The sequence below is a fragment of the Cynocephalus volans genome, chromosome 10, assembly GCF_027409185.1.
Source record: "Cynocephalus volans isolate mCynVol1 chromosome 10, mCynVol1.pri, whole genome shotgun sequence".
In the NCBI taxonomy this organism is placed as follows: Eukaryota; Metazoa; Chordata; class Mammalia; order Dermoptera; family Cynocephalidae; genus Cynocephalus; species Cynocephalus volans.
This window is the reverse complement of record NC_084469.1, coordinates 57,416,687-57,422,888: the sequence shown is the minus strand read 5'-3', so window position 1 is coordinate 57,422,888 and position 6,202 is coordinate 57,416,687. Positions and strand designations below refer to the sequence as shown.

The 6,202-nt window shown below is 44.3% G+C and overlaps 1 pseudogene; it reads left to right on the top strand.

Annotated features, from left to right (window-relative positions):
* LOC134387411 (palmitoyltransferase ZDHHC7-like) lies at window positions 1-3,095 on the top strand (annotated as a pseudogene).
* The last annotated feature ends 3,107 nt before the right edge of the window (window positions 3,096-6,202 follow it).

The following is a 6,202-nucleotide window of genomic DNA, read 5'->3' as shown; positions in this document are numbered from 1 at the left end:
ATGGGGCTTCTGGGAAATGTAGTCCGTAGCCGGAAGCTGATGCAGTTGGCCTCCGATTGCGCAGGCGCAGGCGCGCACCGATCCGTTAGCTACTGCAGAGATCCCAGGGACCGGCGCGAGAAACTGAGGAGAATTCACTCTCTGGGGTCTGTCCGGGCTATCCAAACCTCGCGAAACTGCCTGACTGCCGGACTGCGGAGGACATCCATGGGTGCGACCCCGAGGACGAGAGCTTGCGGGACCGGACGCGGAATTTTGTCTGTTTCTTCCTCTGAGGTAGTCCCAGCCCCTCGTACACAGCAAGCGCTCGATATGTGTATCTTAAAGAATGGGTGCGTGGCCCTTTGTACCTGGCTTTGTGAGTGAGTGTGCGAGAGAGTGTGTGTGTGTGTGTGTGTGTGTGTGTGACTGAGGGTTGTACCTGGCTTTGTGAGTGTGTGTGTGTGTGTGTGTGTGTGTGTGTGTGTGTGTGTGTGTGTGTGACTGAGGGTTGTGGGATCGACCTCGCCTGTCTGGCTGTGGGTGGGTTGTGTTTCTGTGTGTGTGTAATTCTTTGGGTATAGTGAACCAAGCGACTTCTGACTGTCGGGAGAAAGCCACAGAAAGTAGCCTGGGAGTGTGATTTTGTGACTGTGAGCAATGAAGTGACAGGCTCTGAGGGATTGTGGCTGTACTGACTGTAACAGAGTGTGATGATGTGTGAGTGATGTGTCGCTGTGTGCGGGGAATTGTTGAGTGACAGGGTGCGGCAAGGCTGTACGAAGATGGAAATGTATGGTTTTGAATATCTGGATATAGAACATCACGGGTGTCACTGGAAATGTGACTCTGTGTGTGTATGATTGTGTGCAACATAGGCCTATACTTCTGTGGAATAAAGAGAATATGTTGAGTCCTTTTGGAGCATCAGCTTTATTTAAAGATTTGGACTAAAGAGTTTCAATTTATCTGCCAAATAATTTTATCTTTTTGTGTTGAATCAAATTAATTTTTTATAGAGAAAAATGCAAATTATAGTGGCTTTTTTTTAATATGAAGAATTCTTTCCATTCTTCTGTACTGTTAAGTGTTCTTTGAGATATAAATTTGAAAAGCTTGACTGAGGAAATAGCTTTATACTTGGAAAGGCAGAGTGGCATAGAACAATAAAACCAGAATTAGGAAGTCAGGTGTCCTAAAATCTAGGTCAAACTTTGTCAGTCCTCACTTCTGAAGAGGAAACCTGGCTCATAAAGGTAAGGAACATGGCTAAGACCATGCAAAGTTAGTTTATCAGAGAACTACTTGTCTTATTTCAAATTATAACACATTTTTTCTTCCTGTTCCCTTTCTGAGAAGCTCAGTCCTAAATCCATAAGGTGGGCTCAGGGCAGGGACTCAGAGCCTTAACAAGGTAAGAAGGGTGTTCGTGCAGGGATTGGCTTGGTACAGGGTGCCAGATCCTAATAGGGGGCATTCCAAGTGGTGGAACGGACCAGCATGAACTGTAAACCTGAGCAGAGTAAGGAGGGCGTTCATAAGGATGACTTCTCCGCATGGGATTTCAGAGTCCAAACAGGTGAAGAGAGCATCTGGGATGTGTGCTGCCCAGCGCTGTGTGTTGAAGCCCAAATGGGGGTGTTGGGGACGTTCATGTGGGTGGGGATGACGGTTGGTGAATATCAGAACCCAAGTAGGGTGAGGTGAGCATCTGCATGGGATAGGGGTTAGCTGCAGTGATGCAAGTTCATAGTCACAGGGGGACTGATCAAATAAAAAAATATATTAAGGGCAATGGGAGCCAGGCTGTTCCTTGCCAGAGCAGGAAATTACAGATATGGAAAGGAAGAATTCTAGAATGAATCTTTTGATTTTAGATCAAAACCAGATTTAATGGTGTGAACTCACAAGTATCTATATGTATAGATATAAAAATAAATATAAGCAAGTGCTGGACAACTGAGGTCCCCAGGCTCACTTCTGGGGGTTGTGCTATCCTGCTGTCCCTTACAGAGCTCTGGGTTCCAGCATCTGCCCAGCCTGATGTATCCCTGCCTCAGGAGAAGGAGCCACAGTGCTGAGCAGCTCCACTTGGGCCTCATAATCCTGTTGCATAAGAAAGTATGTGCACCCTAAGATCCTGAAGAAAAGGCACAATGTCCATGTAGTGTTTAGAGATAGTTCGTAAAGGCAAGTCAAAGCAATGATGCAGTCACTGGGACCTTGACCACCATCTTCTTCTGGTTGAAAGTTATGCTTCATCATCATCTTCCTCTTTCTCCGAGGCTGACATGGAAGACAGTGTTTGAGTCATCTGGATGGCTGTGGTGTGATCTGTGCCATTGTGACATGCATTCTGGTCTGTGCAGAGTTTGTGGTGATGTCTGTCATGTTGCTGCCTTGGTACTCTGATCAACAGAGTCATTTTTAACTGCTTAGAAGTATGCACACTGTCATCTCATCTGAGCTATGCTTACTGGCCCCGGGTAGTACCCAAAGGAAATGTTACTAAAGAGTACATGAAGCTTGGGGAAATGATAGATAAGTGTCCAAAGTGTTGCTTTGTCAAGCTAAGGTGTGCTCACCATTGTAGTAATTGCAAAAGATGTATTAGGAAAATGGATCATCACTACTCATGGGTGAACAATTGTGTTTTTTTCTTTTTCTTTTTTTCCCCTGTGTGGGCAAACAGTTGCATAGGAGAAAAGAATCAGAGGTTTATGTGCTCTTTACTGTGTATATAGCTCTCTCTACAGTTCATGCTCTAACTGTCTCTGGATTTCAGTTTATCTCCTGTGTTTGAGGGAGTGGACCGACTACAGTGATTTTTCACCATCAATACTGTAATCCTGTTATTTTTGTCCCTTGAGGGTCTTTTGCTTTTCACTTTCACTGAAATTATGTTTGGCACCTAAATCCATCAATATGCAACAATGCAAACGGATTGGGAGACTGAAAAGTGAAAAGCCAACCTGGAAGCAGAGGCTTCCAAGAAAAAGGATGAGGTCTGTCTTTAGGGGCCTTCTTCACTCCCATGAGTGAAACCCTTTGGAGGATTCTGATTTAGGCAACTTCAAATGAGAACCAAAAAAGGAGGACAAGAGTTCTCTGTCTGAGGCCTGTCTCGTCATGCTGGAATTTAACATACTTTAAATTATTTATTTGGAGTCTGAAAAGACATCAATAGCTAATCTATAACCAGTGGGGGAAACAACCTACACAAACCAGTTGCTTGCAGTAAGCAGAGTTTTATATGCTTATAGTTGAGGATTATAGATTTTTCAAACTAATAATTGGATGGTGCTCTAATTTTTCATCTGGTATGTGACCACACAAGGAAGCCAAATGTCTAATCTTACCGCAGTTATGATTTCCCTTAAAAATACTTTGTGTGGCTTCCAGTCAAGATGGCAGAATAGATGGTGCTCAGCATCACTCTCTCCCACAAATCAACCAATTTACAACTACTAAAAAGCAATGACAGCTAAGCTGGGGCCACTAGAGCTCAGGGGAAGAGGAGGAGAGACTTACGGAGTGCTTGAAGGCGGGAGAATCCATGATGAGAGAAAGAAAGGACCACCATGACCGTTTCGAGCCCAGGATGCTTCAAGGCTGTCCCTGGTGAGCACACGGAGCAAGAGCTGGCAAAGCTGTTGCTGTGCCCTTCCTATGAAGTTGCTTTGAGGTGGCAGGGGAGAAGAGGGCCAACAAGACCACTAACAGGGCTCCATGAACGCACATAGGAGTGAGGAGCCACAACAACTGAAAAAAGGAGCTACTCAGAGGCCAGTGACTCATCACAAGGGACTAGGCATGACCCTTCCCACAAGAAGTGTTTGGAGTATAAGTGGTGGGGAAAACAGGCCACTGGAGGATCACTGGAGCACAGCAAGGACAGCTGATCTGCCCTGCAATCAGCGCAGGCCCACTCTTTGTGGACTGGTCAGGAATATAGAACTGCAGGGGACTAGACCTATACCTCTCACCATATACTAAAATCAACTCAAAATGGATTAAGGATTTAAATATACACCCTGAAACAATAAAACTTCTTAAAGAAAACATAGGAAAAACACTTCAGGAAATAGGACTGGACACAGACTTCATGAATACGACCCCAAAAGCACGGGCAACCAAAGGAAAAATAAACAAATGGGATTATATCAAACTAAAAAGCTTCTGCACAGCAAAAGAAACAATTAACAGAGTTAAAAGACAGCCAACAGAGTGGGAGAAAATATTTGCAAAACATACATCTGACAAAGGATTAATATCCAGAATATATAAGGAACTCAAACAACTTTACAAGAAAAAAACAAGCAACCCAATTAAAAAATGGGCAAAAGAGCTAAGTAGGCATTTCTCTAAGGAAGATATACAAATGGCCAACAGACATATGAAAAAATGCTCAACATCACTCAGCATCTGGGAAATGCAAATCAAAACCACACTGAGATACCATCTAACCCCAGTTAGGATGGCTAAAATCCAAAAGACTCTGAACAATAAATGCTGACGAGGTTGCGGAGAAAAAGGAACTCTCATACATTGTTGGTGGGACTGCAAAATGGTGCAGCCTCTATGGAAAATGGTATGGAGGTTCCTCAAACAATTGCAGATAGATCTACCATACGACCCAGCTATCCCATTGCTGGGAATATACCCAGAGGAATGGAAATCATCAAGTCGAAGGTATACCTGTTCCCCAATGTTCATCGCAGCACTCTTTACAATAGCTAAGAGTTGGAACCAGCCCAAATGTCCATCATCGGATGAGTGGATACGGAAAATGTGGTGTATCTACACAATGGAATACTATTCAGCTATAAAAAGGAATGAAATACTGTCATTTGCAACAACATGGATGGACCTTGAGAGAATTATATTAAGTGAAACAAGTCAGGCACAGAAAGAAAAATACCACATGTTCTCACTTATTGGTGGGAGCTAAAAATTAATATATAAATTCACACACACACACACACACAAAAAAAAAAAAAACCGGGGGGGGGGGAGAAGATATAACAACCACAATTACTTGAAGCTGATATGACAAGCAAACAGAAAGGACATTGTTGGGGGGGAGGGAGGAGAGGGAGGAGGGAGAGAGGTTTTGGTAAGGGGCAACAATAATCAACCACAATGTATATCAACAAAATAAAATTTAAAAAAATAAAATAAAATAAAATAAAATATGCACTATGTATGTATGTATCATGTGTGAGGCACTGGAAAAGATGCTGAGGATGCTCGAAAAATAAATAAATAAAAAATAAAAGCTTTTATTTAGACATCTTAAAAAAAAAAAAAAAAAAAGAACTGCAGGGGGAGCGGTTTGCTGAAAAGACTCAGGTCCAGACTAGAGTTTCTACACAACCCAGGTGTACCGGATCTCACAAGACCTGGAAATACCTACAAAGTCAACCATTAAAACCAGAGCTGCACAAAAAACCTTCCCCAGGGAATCAGCAATAAAGCAGCAATTTGGCTCAACTACAGGGCTCAAGTGCTGGTCCCCACAGGAAGTTTCCCCATTTTAGAAGTAAGCAAAGGAAACAAATTAGTTCCATTGCAGAGTTTAAGTAGTGGAAACAGCGAATAATCTAACACAGAACTGAAAGAAAAAACAAAATACCCACAGACCACAGACAAAGTTTGATATTAACTAGTAAAGGTCTCACTTCACCAAAGAACACCTGTAAAACCTACAAGGACTGGAAACCCTCTGGGCCCCCAAGCCAGAGAGCGGAGAGGGCCGGGTGCCTTAGCCATGCCCCCTGACACATAACCAGCCCAGCAATGATGACCACTGAGCTACTGCAGGAAGCACCTGGGATCCCAACCCAGGGCAGTGGAGAGCCGAGGGCTTCGGCCACACCCCCCTGACATCTGCATTCAGCCCAGCAATGACCAAGCCACCACTGGAAGCCCCCTGGTCTCCCCTGCAGGAATAAGAGGGGTGCCATGGGCCTCAACCATGCCCCCACTCCTATATCCTTCCCCCTTCCTCTTTCCCTGTCCCACCCAACTGCTCCACAACAACATCTTAGAATGTAAGAAACAGATGGAGCTGTGGATGACCCCTCCTCCTGCATCCAGGCAAGGAGCATAACAAAAACACCACTTTCATGTGGGTGGCCCACCACAGTAGCCACGGCTGCCACAAAAGTGGCTAGATGCCACAACCACCATGCAGATGGCCCGCCAGCCACTTGAGTGCATT